Raw genomic sequence first — 17,645 nt, forward strand, 5'->3', positions numbered from 1 at the left:
TGGTTTTGAAGTAGTCTTCAACCCCGACAAATGCATTGTTAAGAATAAGATAGACAGAAAAGTGTAATTCATAGGTTCTAGAGACAATAACATTTATACTATTGGGCTAGATGATCTTAGACTCCAAAATGTAACTTGTCTTAATGCAATTAGTGAAGATTCTTGGTTATGGCATTGGAGGTTGGGTCATGCCGGAATGGATCTCATTTCAACCCTCTCCTCAAAAGACATTGTTAGAGGGTTGCCTAAGTTCAAGTACACCAAAGATCACATTTGTAGAACTTGTCAATTAGGCAAACAATTAAAGAGCTCATTTGCCTCTAAAAATATGATCTCAACCACTTACCCCTTGCAACTACTTCATATGGATCTTTTTGGACCAATGAAGACAAGTAGCCTAGGTGGAAAGAGGTACGTGTTTATCGTTGTGGATGACTACTCACGATTTACATGGGTCATATTTTTAGCACATAAAGATGAAACCTATGAAAATTTTCTTAAGTTGTGTAATGAAGTCCAAAATGAGAAAGGTATTGCCATATCTTACATTAGGAGTGACCATGGAACGGAATTTGAAAATATACACTTTGACACTTATGGTAGAGATGTTACCTTTGGAGATGATAAGAAAGGAAAAGTTAAAGGAGAAGGCACCATAGGTAACTCTACCTCTCCCATACATGATGTACTTTATGTTGATGGCTTATCTCATTATCTTATTAGCATTAGTCAATTGTGTGACAATGGTTTTGAAGTAGTCTTCAACCCCGACAAATGCATTGTTAAGAATAAGATAGACGGAAAAGTACAATTCATAGGTTCGAGAGACAATAACATTTATATTATTGGACTAGATGATCTTAGACTCCAAAATGTAACTTGTCTTAATGCGATTAGTGAAGATTCTTGGTTATGGCATTGGAGGTTGGGTTATGTCGGAATGGATCTCATTTCAACCCTCTCCTCAAAAGACATTGTTAGAGGGTTGCCTAAGTTCAAGTACACCAAAGATCACATTTGTAGAACTTGTAAATTAGGCAAACAATTGAAGAGCTCATTTGCCCCTAAAAATATGATCTCAACCACTTACCCCTTGCAACTACTTCATATGGATCTTTTTGGACCAATGAAGACAAGTAGCCTAGGTGGAAAGAGGTACGTGTTTGTCGTTGTGGATGGCTACTCACGATTTACATGGGTCATATTTTTAGCACATAAAGATCAAACCTATGAAAATTTTCTTAAGTTGTGTAATCAAGTCCAAAATGAGAACGGTATTGTCATATCTTACATTAGGAGTGACCATGGAACGGAATTTGAAAATATACACTTTGACACTTATTGTAATGAACATGGCATCAAACACAACTTTTCGGCACTTTGGAAAATGGGGTTGTAGAAAGAAAGAACCGAACCCTCCAAGAAATGGCTAGAACCATGTTAAATGAAAATGATCTCCCTAGATACTTTTGGGCGGAGGCGGTTAGCACCGCTTGCTATATCATAAATAGGGTGTATATGAGGCCAATTTCTAAGAAAACACCTTATGAGCTTTGAAAAAATTTGAAACCAATTATAAGCTACTTTAGAGTGTTTGGTTGTAGATGCTACATCTTGAATATCAAAGATACCTTACATAAATTTGATAAGGACTCGGACGATGGCATATTCTTAGGGTATTCTACACATAGCAAGGCATATAGAGTATTTAATAAAAGAACCCTAGTTGTAGAAGAATCCATGCATGTTACATTTGATGAGAGAGAGCCAACACCTCAAGAAATGCCACATGATGAGGATGAACCTATTGAACACCTCTTACCTAGGACAAATGCTCCTCCCCATGCATCTACAAATAATACATTACCTAGTGAGGAAGTTGAGAGTGTAGAGGATGACTCATTACCTAGGGATAGAAGAATATTGGTAGATCATCCTGAATCCCAAATCTTAGGTGATGCCACATCGCCGGTAAGAAATAGATCATACTATCGAAGTGTGAGTAACAACTTGGCGTTCCTATCTGAATTAGAACCTAAGTCCATCAAGGAAGCCGAAAATGATGAATATTGGTTGATGGCTATGCAAGAAGCGTTGAGTTAATTCAAAATGACCAAGGTGTGGAGGCTAGTGCCTAGGCCTAGTGATCATCCAGTCATTGGCACAAGATGGGTGTATAGAAACAAAATGGATGAAAATAAAATTATCACTAGAAATAAAGCTAGGTTTGTAGCCCAAGGGTACAATCAGGAGGAAGGAATAGACTATGATGAGACATTTGCTCATGTTGCCCGTATGGAAGCTATTAGGATACTCTTGGCATATGCATCTCATAAAGGATTTAAACTATATCAAATGGATGTCAAAAGTGCCTTCCTAAATGGCTATATCTAAGAGGAAGTGTATGTTGAGCAACCTCCAGGTTTTGAAGACTACAAACATCCAAATCATGTCTTCAAGCTTGATAAGGCTTTATATTGGTTGAAGCAAGCTCCTAGAGCTTGGTATGAGAGGCTTTGCACCTTCCTAGTGGCAAAAGTTTTAAAATGGGAAAAGTGGATAAAACATTAGTTATCAAAAGATAAAATCAAGATATCCTCCTTGTCCAGATTTATGTGGATGACACCATCTGTGGCTCGACTAATCAAAAAATGTATGATGAATTTGCAACTCTAATGAAAAATGAATTTGAAATGAGCACGATGGGTGAGTTAACCTACTTCTTAGGACTCCAAATCAAACAATACCAAAATGAGATATTTATAAATCAAGAAAAATATACAAAGGAGTTATTAAAGAAGTATGGTATGGATAGCAGTAAGACATCAAGAATTCCCATGAGTACAACTGCTAAGTTAGAAAAGGATGAATTTGGCAAATCTGTGGACCAAAAGATGTATAGGGGTATGATAGGTAGCCTACTCTATTTGACAGCCAACAGACCAGACATTATGTTTACTGTCTGTCTCTATGCTCGATTTCAATCGGATCCAAAGGAGTCTCACCTATCTGCAGTCATGAAGATCTTCAAGTACTTAAGAGGAACCCAAAGTCTGGGACTATGGTATGAAAGATCTACTGCCTTCACTCTCATTAGATATTCAGATGCAGACGTTGCTGGATGTAAAGTGGATAGGAAAAGCACTAGTGGGACTTGTCAATTCTTGGGCAAATCACTTGTTTCATGGTTTAGCAAGAAACAAAATTCAGTAGCTCTATCCACAATAGAAGCAGAATATGTGGCAGCTGGAACTTGCTGTGCACAAGTCCTATGGATGAAAAGCACATTGATGGACTATGAAATTAAAATGGAAAATATTCTCATCCAATGTGACAATACTAGTGCTATAAACTTGACAAAGAACCCCATACAAAACTCTAGAACCAAACATATTGAGATTATGCACCACTTCATTAGAGATCACTCACAAAAGGGGATATTTGCTTAAAATATATCAACACTGAGGAACAATTGGCTGATATCTTTACAAAACCCCTTAGTGATGATAGAATATGTTCTATCCGAAGTGCCTTGAACATTTGGAATGCGGATCAAGTCAAAGAAATTGCCAGAGAAATACTTTGTGCTCACCAGCTTATCTATATAGTATATATATAGCATCCCTGTTTGGTAGTATCTGCATGAATGAGATGTCAAACATTAATCTTAAAAATCACTCAATTAGTCCTCTTAGCCTTCTTAGTTCTCTAAGATGGAGAGGTACCTTCACCTTAATTAAAATACCTAACAATTTGACAAATATGTCAACATCTCGATCATGAACAGGTATATGTGCATTACTTGGCTATATATTTTATACCATAAGCATTGATTTAGAGGGAGTACCTAACTCAATCATCATTCACTCCTTTTTTGCTATACATCTTAGTTTGCCTCATTTGAAAGTTTAAGGGGGAGTTTTATAACTAATAACCATGAACTACTTCTCGAATATCACTTTTTGTTCATGTATGCGCTTAAACCTTGATTAAGTTCGCCTTTTTGTCAATGATAAAAGGGGGAGAAGTTTAGAAATTGATTATCTATTCACTTGCCTATATGCACTATATGCTTCTACTTGTTATCATTTATCATTGTGCATATATTGAGGGGGAGTTCATGCATTCACTTGCCTATTATGTCACTCTACACACACCTCATAATCAATTTTGTTTGTCATCATAAAAAATGGGGAGATTGTAAGCCCAAGGGTCTACTCTCCTATCTTGTTTTGATGATTCTAAACATAATTGATTATGTTATTGAATACTAATCAATTTGCCTTGAAGTGTTGTGATAACGTAGGGTGATCATAGAAGGAACCATCACATCACTTGGTCATGCTTGAAAATGTATCACACAAGAGTCAAAGGAGCTAGAGACCACATGAGACAACTCACCTTGGAAGAATAATCAATGTGGAGCTCACCTCAACACACTCAAGCAATGCAAGCACACCATAGAAGATCTATGAAGACCAAGACCAAAAAGGAGTGTAACCATATTTAGACTTGTTGTACATCCTCTCTCTTTGATTTCTAAGTCAAGGCAAAATCTTTCAAATGAATTTTTCAAAACTAACAACACTCCTCGTATTAAAATTAATTGGTTAAGTGAATGGTTATGTGGTGGACCAACATGTTAGGACCCTCATAACATTCCAAATTATCATAAGAATTGAGTTCCAAAAGCCCAAAGTCAAATAACAACAAAATCAGAAAAGTCTGCTGATTTTAGGCTTCTCGGAACTCCGAGATTTTTCTCGGAGCTCCGAGCTTGGAACTCCGAAAGTTCCCTCGGAACTCCGAGAAATGGTCCAGTAGTATTTTCCAACTTCTGGCCGTTCTCTCGGAACTCTGAGAATTTTTCTCGTAACTCCGAGAAATGGTCCAGTAGTATTTTCCAACTTCTGGCCGTTCTCTCGGAACACAGAGAACGTCGCGACAGCTCAAAAAAGAGCCGTTGGTTTTCAAATTAAAAATTGGTTATTTTTTATACTCACACCCCCAAACGGTCATATCTTCTCAAGGGGCTATAAATACACCTTCAAGAGGATTATCTTTCTCTCTTGAACATTTTGAAAAACATCCTTAAGCATTCAAAGCACTTGCAAACCCCTTTTAGCTTGAGACTTTGTTTTTCTTCTCCACCAAACTTGCCTTGCACTTGCAAATCATTAGAGTTTGGATTTAGGGCTCTCATTTGCAACCTATTGTGGGGAGCACTCAAGGGGACTACATTGTGCATCAAGCTTTTAAGAGAAGCCAAGCAATCTTCATCTTCTATTCATTGTAAGGGTGGCTAGGGCATCCTATTTTTAATACCCTAAGGAGTAGCGCTTAGAACTCGGCGGAGAAGGAGAGTCATTGTAAAGGTGTCAATGGCATTCTCATTTAATACCCCTTGGGAGTGTAATCGCCTCGGAGCTGGGCATCGTGGAGGTCTCACATAGTGAAAATCCTTGAGGACGATCTCAAGAAGAGTGGAGTAGGGCTTTGCCCGAACCACTCTACATCGGTGTGTTCCTTCCTTGTCTTGCACTTTTTTTTTGTTTGGTTTGGCATTTCCTTTTGATTTGATATTATTTGAACTAACCAAAATCTAATCAAGAGAAGAAAAAATCAAATTAGGTTTAATACTTAAATTTGAAAAAGTATAAATTTTTTATAAAACCAATTCACCCCCCTCTTGGTTCTATGGACCTTTATTTCAACCATATAATAAAGGACTTTTAAGACTCGAATTTGAGATGCTACTTCATTAGTAACCTGCCCCAGCCTGAGGCATTATGACTTTCTTCTATTCTTTCGCCAGAGTTTATTCTTCTCAAAGATTATTCGCCATTCATGTCAGTCTTGTTTTTTCCAAATTTCTCAGAACTTGCTGATGAACCTGTTTTCAGAGTGATTGCACCCCACAACCATCTTTAAAATAGAATTTGTAAATTTTTTCTAAAATTACAGACACTTTCAATAAAATGACAAAATACAAAAGATTACTCAAGCAATCTCATAACGTTTCTGACTTATCAGTATTTTCTTTTGGGTTAGGCTAGCCTCTTTTAAAGAATGTTTTTCCATTGATAAACATCTTCACTTATTATTTAAGACAGTATGTATTTTTCTATCAACCTTCCGATTGCTAGTAATTAATGCCCCTGGTTTCAGGAATCGTTGTTATTTTTGCCTGACCTACTGTGATTTCAGTGATCAATGTAATTTTTCTGGCGTGGATTCAATCTTACCACGAACAAGTCTCACTTTTTGGATTTTTGACTTGGCGGACCACTTGGCCTTAACTTTTGCCGGAATCGCCTTTTCAGGTTTTCGACTCACCAGGCCACCCCCTTAACTTTTGCCTAAGTCGCCCTTTCAGGTTTTCAACTTAGCAGGGGAATGATCCTAAATTTTGCCTAGATCGCCTTTTCAGGTTTTCAATCTAGCAGATCTTCAAGCTCCATTTCGTTTTTCTCTTTTTTCATCATTTTTTTTCTTTACTTGAACACCAAAATGACTTTATAGGTGAGGTAGGGCTTTTCAAATAATGGCTTAAGATTTTGCAAAGTTTCAACCGAACCTGTGAACAGGTTGCCTACGTATCCCAGGGTAGGAATCAGGCCGAGCGTAGTTCAAGGGGGATACCCCTAGTTTGAAGGTATTTTAATTTTTCTTCTCTTTTCTTTTCACTCAAATTTTTTTAACTTCTTTTTAGAATGATTGAATTTCTTCTTTTAAAACAACCGAACTCGGTTTGACCGAGCTTCCATCATAACCCTAGTGTAGGGATCAGGTCATGCGTAGTTCAAGGCGGATAGCCCTAGTATATTGGGTTTTTGAAGGAAAATATTACTTAGGCTCAAAAGGGTTCGCAAAAGGTTATATATATTTTTATCTCGGGTTATGAATTTTGGATTTATTCAGCCAAAAGACGGCCTTCTGGTGTTCAAGCATAGAACCTCTTGAGTTGATCAAGATTTGTTGGTTCTTACAATATTTCTCCATTTAAATTACGGAGCTTGATGGCTTTTCCTGGTAAGATTTGGTCCACCATGTATGGTCCTGACCGATTAGGTTTGAATTTTCCCCTTGGATCAAACACCGGTGCTGGGTTCTCTTTCAGGACAAGATTGCCTTCTTCTAAATATCTGATGGATCAAACACCGGTGTTGGGTTCTCTTTCAGGACAAGATTGCCTTCTTCTAAATATCTGATCTTAACCCCTTTATTAAAAGCTCGGGCTATTCTGCGCTGGTAATCCTGCACATGGTAAAGCGCCTTTAATCTCTCGTCATCTAGCATGTTCAACTCCTTATATCTGGCATTTGCCCATTCATTTTTCTGGCAACTTAGCCTCAGTCAACACTCGGAGCGAAGGTACACGGATCTCAACAGGTAGCACTGCTTCCATCCCATAAATAATAGAATAAGGGGTTTCCCCAGTTGAAGTCCTAATTGATGTTCTGTAAGCCCACAAGGCGTACGATAGCTTATTCGACCAATCCTTATAGATTTCTGACATTTTACTAATGATGGCCTTGACATTTTTATTTGTAGCTTTTACTGCTCCATTTGTCTGTGGCCGAAAAGGTGAGGATTTATGATGCTTAATCTTGGAACTCTTGGCAAAGAGTGATTACTTCCTTCTTGAAATGGGATCCATTATCTGAAATAAGTTCATGGGGAATTCCATATCTGCATATGATATTGGTGCGTATGAACTTAGCAACTGATGCAGATGTAAGCTTCGCATAAGATGCAGCTTAAACTCACTTTGTGAAGTAATCAATCGCAACGAGTATGTACTCGTGACCATTAGATGACTTGGGAGAAATCTTGCCAATAATGTGAATTTCCCACACCGAAAATGGCCAAGGAAAGGTAAGAGAATGCAATTCGGTTGGTGGTACATGGATAAGATTCGCATGTATCTGACATTTATAGCATTTCTTCACAAATGTGTGATAATCTGCTTCCAATGTTGGCCAATAGTACCCCAGACGTAGGATCTTCCTTGCCAACATCTTTCCATTCATATGAGGTCCACACACCCCTTCATGAATATCTGCGAGAATTTCTTCTGCTTGATCTTCAGTGACACATAAGAGTTGAATTCCATCGAAAGACCGTCGATATAACTCTCCTCCACAAATGACAAAATTAGCTGTCAATTTCTGTAAAATCCTCTTTTCTTTATTCGAAGCCTCGTCGGGATGCCCCTGGCATGAGATATAGCTCTTTAAGTCTGTATACCATGGCTTACCATCGGAACATCTTGCAGCTATTTTTATAGCATCAACATATGTAGGAGCCCATTGCTCTTGAACCATGATCGGTTTCATCTTCATATTGTGAGGTATGTCAATCATAGAAGCTAACGTCGCTAAGGCATCGACGACTCTATTCTTCAACCTTGGTAAATAACTGAAATTGATGCACCCGAATTGTTGAACAAGAACGTCCAAGTATTCATGATACGGCTGTAACTTTTCTTCTCTAGTTTTCCACTCTCCCTGAGTTTGGCAAATGATTAACTTCGAATCTCTATATACGTCAAGATTCTCTATGCTAAGGCCAATGCGGCCTCAAGTCCAACAATACATGCTTCATACTCTGCCATATTGTTGGTGCAATTAAATTGTAACTTAACGGCAAGGGGGATATGCTCATTTCGGGGTGACACAAGCAATGCCCCTACTCCCTGCCCTGCTTGGTTTGCTGCGCCATCAAAATAGAGGGTCCAACCAGTTTCCAAATATTCATCTTCTACCATCATGATCTCTTCATCTGGGAACATCGGCTTGAAAGGATGACTTTCTTCTCGAGGTGCTTCTGCCAATTGTTCAGCAATGGCTCGACCCTTTACTGATTTTTGGGTTACATGGGTGATGTCAAACTCAGACAACAATAATAACCATCTGGTGGTCCTGCCTGTCAGGGCTGGTTTTTCAAAGAGATACTTCAAAGGATCCATCCTTAACAAAAGCAGAACCTTATGTGATAACAGATAATGTCTGAGTCGCTGAGTAGCCCAAACCAAGGCTAAGCAAGTTTTTTCTAGGACAGTGTACTTATGTTCATACTCCAACATCTTCTTACTAAGATAATATACAACCTTTTCATTCTTGGTTTCTGGATCTTGCTGTGCTAACATACAACCCATGGTGGTGTCTGTTACTGATAAGTAAAGCAACAATGGGTGCCCCGGTATTACTGGTGCTAATATCGGTGGTTCAAACAAACTTTGCTTTATCTTCTTAAAGGCCTGTTGACATTCCTCTGTCCATTCTTTGGAAGCATTTTTCTTTAAGAGCTTAAAGATAGGTTCGCAAGTTGATGTAAGATAAGCAATGAATCGTCTTAAGAACTATATCCTTCCTAGGAATCCTCAAATTTCCTTCTCGGTTTTCGGTGGCGGCATCTCCTGGATAGCCTTAATCTTTTGAGGATCTACCTCTATGCCCCTTTGGCTTACCATGAATCCTAATAACTTACCAGAGGTAATCCCGAATACACACTTGCTAGGATTCAGGCGAAGCTGGTATTTGAGTATTCTTTCAAAGTATTTCTTAAGGTTCAGGATATGATTGTGCCTTTCCTTGGCTTTCACAATCTTATGAAGATGAATTTAATGATTTTCTAAATCAAATAACCCATCTTCATAATGAAAATAAAAGGTTAAGATTATGTCTCCATGGATTCTTAAATGGTGACAAAATTATTGACATAATCTTAAAGAAGATTAGTCAAGGACCTAAACATGCATATGATAGGACTAGCGTATCTAACCCTAATGTTAGATGCCATTATTCTGGAATAAATGGTCATTACCAATTCCAATGTGCATCTAAGATTAGGGATAGTGATGGAACCAAGAAATCTTGGGTTCCCAAAGCCCCCATATGATTTGCATGGTATGTGCTTAGATTAGGGGCTTTCTCTAAAATTGAATATCTTTCTATGGATAATTAAAATATCCCCTCTTATGTTGAATAAACATTCTAAATAGGGAGAGTTCTAGGTTTGTCTTTTTCCTTGAAAAAGGGGGTGCTTTAAATTGAATATTTCATCCCTTTGTTTTTCTTTTACCCCAATCTTTTTGATTGATGCCAAAGGGGGAGAGAATTCTAGTGTAAGGAAAATATGAATGCTTTTATTGGAAAATCTCTTGTGCTTGTCATCATAAAAAAAGGGGGAGATCGTAAGCCCAATGGTTTCCACCTTGGCATTCCCATCTTATTTTGATGATTCCAATACACAAGTGATTTATGATCACTAATGTGTTTGATTGTCTAAGTTGTAGATCACATTGGTGCTAAGACAACATTGCTTGGATTGAGGCTAAGAAAATCTCATTGGACCACATCATGAAGGCCAAAGACATCGAAGTCCAAGACAAATGAAGACTTGAAGAATCCATTGAAGATCAAGTTATATTAGATTGTATTAAGATCCAATCCTAGTTTAGGATTTTGAAAGGAATAATTAAGTTAATCTCACACACCCTAAATGTATAAAAGATTGTCCTTGTGGTGTTCCAACTCCTTGGAACCCTCATAGCAATCCCATCTTGGTTGAGAATTGGAAGCCCAAAAACAAGAAGTGAAAATCTGCTCAACATAGGCTTCTCGGAGCTCCGAGCTCGGAACTCCGAGAAATCCTCGGAGCTCCGAGATTTGGTCTAGTAGACATTTTTCATCTTCTGTTTGTATTCCCGGAACTCCGAGAAAAATTCTCGGAACTCCGAGAACACTAATAACGGTCAGATTTATATCCGTTGGTGTTTTCTCCAGAATTACCACTATTCGACCAAACGGTCATATTTGGGTTTTTCTATATATATGGGTATTCCCAACTTCCAAATGATCAATCCTAACACTCTAAAACTCCACTTGAACATCCAAAGACTGAATCAAACTTGATTATGCCTCTCATCCTTTAAAGCTTAGGATTTGGATCATAGGCTCAATTTGTACATCTTCTACAATTCTTATAAACTCTTGTGAGGGATTTTTTGTTCTTTCTTTCTTACTCAAAGAACTTGTATTGGGCGAGTGTTCGGAGAAGCGTAGCCCACTCTCCGTGGTGAAGATAGCCACCAAGGTTAAAGGCGATCGGAATTGTAAACGGCATTGATCTTCGCCGAAGTTAAGAAGATCACATAGTGAAGCCATCAACGGGTTTGGTTGGTGGAGTGGAGTAGGCCTCACGTTTGGAGGACCGAACCACTTTAAATCTCGGGTGCAATCTCTCTTACTCTTGCTCTTTATTTGCATTTGCACTTTAGATTTAACTTGTGTGCTTGAATTTTATTGTTGATCTCTTAATTTCCAAAATTGGGTTTGAGTTTTCCAAAGAGTTAAAACTTGTTAGCAACCTAATTTCTCACTCCTCATAAGTTGCCGTACTCGGGACCACCCATGGAATTTCACAAGCAGTTCTGGATATTCCACAACTTGCAGAAACCCAGCATTCAACTGCTTAGTAATTTCTTCCTCTATATTCAAGATCCACTCGGGCTTCATTCGCCCTAGTTTCTACTTTTTAGGTTTAATTCCCGGTAACAAAGGCAGCTTGTGTTGGACGATGTCTTCACTCAACCCGGGCATATCTTTGTAGGACCGGGCAAAAACTTCTTTATATTCCCTAAGTAGGTTTATTAATTCTCCGCGCTCTTCAGAAGATAGAGTATTTCCAATTCATATTTCCTATATTAAATCTTCTGTTCCAATGTTTATAATTTCGATTTCATCTTTAAGAGGCTGGGCTCAGCGCTCCTCCTCTTGTTTGAGCATATGCTACAACTCAAGGGGACTTTTGTCGATCCCTTCTTCCTCGTCCAAGGAAGAAGTGTTATCATTATTAAAGTCAGAAGCAAACACAGAGATATACTGAGAATCAGATTTCATTGACTTGAAAGAAATTACATCATCATTACTAGACTCATCCTGAACAAGCTCAGGATTCACATCATAAATAAAATCAGAAAATGACTCGCTTGGACCAGGCATTGACACTGACTTGACACGACTTGACATCAGATAAGTAGGGATAACATCAAAAATCTAATTAGACAGACTTTCCGTTGTAGGTGCAATCTGACTCTGAGGTTCGGCGAAGGTAGAATCATTCTGAATAGCAGCTATCAGAACATCTTCTTTATCAGGTTCGTCTTCTTCAAACAAGGATCCCAACAAACCAGTCTCAAGATAGACTAACCAGCCTTCTATAACTTTCTCAACATAAAATATCGACGGTTCTGATTCCGAGGGAGCGAGGCCGTTGAATATTTCGAGATCAGGCACCATGATTCCTGTCACCAAGTCATACCATGGTTCGAAAAACCCATAGTATGGTGAAGTCTCACCTTCTTTGACAAAATGATCATTCATGGATACAGAGTACGGTGCCATTGGGAGTACTCCTCCAGTGCGGCGGATTTCTTTCATCAATTTCAACAATTCTTCCATGACTTCTTCCTCTTCCTCAGTAGGTACATATCCAAGACCAAAAGTTCCATGGTTTTCTTTGATTGGGCGCCAGTGAGATGCCTTGCTTGGATCACGGCCCAAATTCATGCCAGAAAAGTAATTCATTTTTCTCATCATTTTGGCAACAACGGGATTGATGGCAAAAGGCAAACACAGCTCCTCACAAGATGCTAAGAAATAGTAGCAACATCGAATGCAAAGCCATTCAGATTGTAGTCTTCTGTTTTTACGATTGGGAGAATCAGAACTTCCTTAGTTATTTGTCCTATCTCGGCTCTTCATCACCTCTAACAGTGATCAGCTTTCCATCTTTGATGAACTTCAGTTTCTGATGAAGGGTTGAAGCAACAACACCTTCCTTATGCAACCAGGGACGTCCCAGAAGTATATTAAACGAGGCCTTGATGTCAATAACTTGGAACTCAACTTCAAATTCTTGATCACTTACAACAATCTTGGTGGTAAGGACCCCGACTACATTTTTACGGGTGTTGTCATATGTGAAAATTCCAAGGGTTGATTCGGCAAAATCAGTGGGGCCGAAACCCAAGGTAATGGCAGTTCTCAACGGACACACATTCAATGCAGATCCGTTATCTACTAACACAGATGGTACTTTCTTGCCTTCACAGACAATAATGACATGAAGAGCTCTAGCATCATTCCGACCTTGAGGAGGCAACTCTTGATCTGATAAACTAATGACTCTGGCAGCCTGGGTTAGAGCAACAACCTCAGCCAATTGTTCCGGAGATATTTCTGAGGATACCTGTGTAATATTCAATTCTCTTAACACGGCTTCCCTGTGTTTCTTTGACGCTATCAATAATTCCCAAACAGATATAACAGCCCGAGTTTTCTTCAACTGCTGCACAACCTCATCATCTGGGTCTTTCACATATTGCGGCTCTTCTCCTCAAGCCAATGTCCCTGGATTTTTGACTCTCAGTTCAGTAGGTTTGAAGATCCTTCCTCCCCTAGTAACATGTCTGACCTCATCCAGCTCCGGCTCGTCATAAGTAATAACTTGAGGAACTTGTGGCTCGTAGGTGATCACCAAGGGAGATACAGACTCTCTTAGGTATGACTCATCACAGAAGATGATTTGAGGTTCAGAAACGGGTTCTAAGTCACAGATGAGGGTGAGGGGGTCAAACTCAGAATCTCCTATGGTTATGGCATTAATGGCAGCAGGAGGATTTGCATGACCAGGTAGCGGGTTTTGGGTAACATTGGGTCTTGGTTGGAATGCAATGACTTTCTCATCAATGAGTTTCTGAATTCTAAATTTCAAGGCAATGCAGTTATCAGTAAGATGACCAGGACCCCTGTGATACTCACAGTGTTGGTCAGCTTGCCAATTTGCAAGTAGAGGATTGGGAGGAGGCCGGATGGGGGGTAGGGTTATGCGACCTGAGGGAATACACTGCTTAAGTACCTCTAAAGGTGGAATAGGATGAGGGGTAAATTCTACTTGGGTTCGTTGTCGAGGTGCAGCCGCGGGTTGGGCATAGTCCATCACTAGAGGTTCCTTAGACCTAGATGACTGAGCATTAGAACGAGAAATATTACTAACTTGGGCTGGGGGAGACTTTTTGAAATCCCTGGTGTTTGGGTTACTACGGTTGAATACACCTTGAGCCATAGCCTCCTCTATTTAGGTGCCTGCCACGATGAAATGTTTGAAATCTGGGTAATACTGTAGAGACATGTGATACTGGAGTTGGGGGGAAATATTCTTCATAATTATTTGGACCTGCTCTTCCTCAAAAGGGCGCTCCATCATTTGCGCTGCTAGTCTCCTCCATCTTTTCACGAAGGCTAGAAAAGATTCCTTCGAGTCTTGCTTGGTTCTCTCTAAATCCTTTCTAGTAATTTCTGTCACATCATCATATGTGAATTGCTTGATGAATTGTTCGTCAATGTCCTTCCATGTCCTATAACGGATTTTGTCTAGGACCATGAACCATCTCGTAGCAACTTTAGTGAGAGAAACAGGGAATAGTTGGGCCATTTGCTCAGGAGATAAGCTTTGAGGCTGACACATAATGGTAAACATCTGCAAGTGAGTGACGGGACAACCAACGCCGTCATATTTATCGAAATCATGCATTTGAAAATTGGCAAGGAGACAAATTTCAGGAAACAATGTAAGATCACTTGGGTTGAAATCACCCTGGTCCTGAAGCTGGATGTCTTGAACTTTCCTGGTAAGACTTTCTAATTTCTCCATAACCGTCTTATCAACCTGTGGGACCCGATCCCGCGAGAAGGACGACACAACCCGCCTCCCTCTCTCTTGGTCTCTCGTACCCACGCGAATGGCGTGTGCTTTTTATTATTGATTTTAATTACCCAACCAAGCAGGCAGCAACCAAGTCATAGGGTGCAAACAAACATGCAACCCAGTACCCATAAGGGCAGGGGTAAGCCGTCGAGCCTAGCAAGGTGTGATTTAATTCATCTTTTCCGTGAACTTGGGATCACTAAGGCAATCTGAATTCCACGCAAAAGAGAGTGACAGATTCGCCACCTAGATGAGGGATCTAGGACCCATAATTGACCAGAAATATAGACTCGTTACCTGGTTACGAGAATGGAAGGTATGGGGAGTTACCACCACATGCACCATTCCTGTCCGATAATCGGTCTTCAATTTCAAAAGTTAACTCTTTTGAATTTCTTTTAAATGGCTCATTTAACTCTATATTAATGTGTGAACTACATGACGTGCATCCTAAGATCTAATTTCAATGTATTCCCTAATGTGTATCTTTGTTTTCTTAATTTGTTTGAATTCAATCTAAGTGAATATTCTCCTAAAATGCTAATTTGAAAGAAATCTTACATATTTTAATTAAGAATTTATAAAAAAAACTAATATACAAAATCCCACCATTTGTGTGTGGGGCCGACTCGTGATTGGTATGCCATCAAGCATCCAAGCTGCCTACGTACCCAAGCTTCACTGGGATCAGGGTCGACGTAGTTCAGTGCACCTAAACTAAGCTACTTATGCCTAACTCATCTAGGACACCGATCTAGACTGGATTGACTGTTTCAACAGTTTAAGAGAGATTATTTAGTTCAAGTTGAAGATTTTATTATCCTAGGACTTCATCTAAGATGCTATATGGTCCTAGCTAAGTGCAAGTTGTCCCTTAGACTAATGTAGGTTAACCTACATTCTAGGTAACTAGGTTTGTCCTAGGAAAAAATTGGGTGACTAGTGTAACTAGTTCTATGGCACGGTTGCTATTCATAACAAACGGCTGTGATGAGGCTAGACTCCTAACTTTAGGACTCCCTAAAACCTAGGACACAATGTGACGTAAGTGTTCTTAAGGGCCCCTAAAGGTTCCTACGATAGGAGACCGTAATCCAACGGCTCCTAAGACATGGATCAAGTTAATTCGATCTGTTGAACTTAATGATTTTCGATTCTTTGAAAGTTTTCGATTCCTAAGATCTATGGAATACCAAAGACTCTAGGCTTTATTAGTTTCGGCCTCGAATCGCAACCATGGATGGGAATCATGCTCTCAACCCTTGTATAATTTAGCACGTAAGTTATAGTATCTTATTGCCTGGCATGTTTCTCAGAATTTCCGTGGACAATGAAACTCGGAGCCAATATCATACTATAACTTATGCACTCCAGTTATGCAGGATTAATCGCAATTAGTATACGATTGTGGTTGCGATCTCAGCAGTTAGACTATAGCGATATAGCGAATTTACATGGGAGATCTCTGAACCCTAAGGTTTCTATGTCAAAAAAGTTGGGGATTAAATTCTTGATGTAAAGTTAAGATTTATTGGAGGTTTTTACTGACTTTTCTATTGATTTGTTATTAAATTATGATTTATTAACATTAAGACCAGATTGTTAGGATTACACAGAAATCATAAGCAATCAAACTCTAAATCAGTTGAAACTTTTCTAGTAACAAGATATGGATGATTGTGGTTTACTGGAAAACTTTCACGAATTATCATTAAGATTTGATATCAATTTATAATTTTTCAAAATTCAAATCAGATTATAGATTAACACAACAACCTATAGCATATCAATTTCCAATTAATCTAAACTTTCACAGAATAAAGATATAGATGATTAGCGCTTACGGGAAACTTTTCATGAATTCTCATTAAGGTTTCATATCAATTTCCTATTTTGTAAAATTCAAATCAGATTATAGATTAACACAGTAACCTATAACATATCAATTTCAAATTGACTCAAACTCTTACAGTATAAAGCTAATAATGAAATGAGACTACTGTATGACTTTCATTGATTTTTATTATGATTTGATGCCAATTGAAATTCACAAAAAAATAGGATGAAACCAAAGAATTACTTAAAAAGCAGACCTAATGGTATCCTAAAATCAAATAAAAATTTTCAGTAGATATATAATAGATTATAAAAATTTTTATCAAAATTTCAAAACTTAAAAATTAATCTCCTCCATAAAATAGATTTTTAAATAGAAAAGGGGAATTTATTTCCTAGGAATTGAAACCCATTTATTAAAATAAATTACAAAACCATATTAAAACTTTGCAAAAACCAATTGAAAATTTTTCTCTAACATTCCAGTAACCTAAGTTATTGGTATGTAAAGAAAAATTTCAAAAATTTACTAATTTAATACGAAAAAGAATTACGGCACGTAAACCGAAGAATCGATTAAAAAACAGTAAAGAAAACATTTTTTTCAAATTTTATTCAGAAACTTTAATTTATAATTAAGCATGAGTTCTGGAAAGGTTCATCAATTTTTAAAATCATTTGATATTTATTAAAAATATTAAAAATAACCCAAAATTAAAGTAAATTAAAACCGGATTAAAAAAATAAAAAAATTCCAAAACTTTTATGGTGAAGTGGAAATCCACAAAATCGGTTTGGAAACAAAAGTTCATGAAATTTGGACTTGATTGGATCTGTTTTCCATTTTATTCTTCAAGAAATAACCCTTTGTTAGGTTAACTTTCAAAAAATAGAACGAAAACCGAGGCGGTCAAACCGTGGTCAAAGATCATGATTTCCAGTAGTTTTAGAATTTTTAGAACGCTAAAAAAATTCATTTTTTGATAAAGATACTTTTTTCAAACACTTGCTTTGAAAATTCCATTTAAATCCAT

The sequence above is a fragment of the Tasmannia lanceolata genome, unplaced genomic scaffold (genome assembly GCF_043159265.1).
Source record: "Tasmannia lanceolata isolate RefF3 unplaced genomic scaffold, GAP_Taslan_0.1 ptg000018l, whole genome shotgun sequence".
NCBI lineage: Eukaryota > Viridiplantae > Streptophyta > Magnoliopsida > Canellales > Winteraceae > Tasmannia > Tasmannia lanceolata.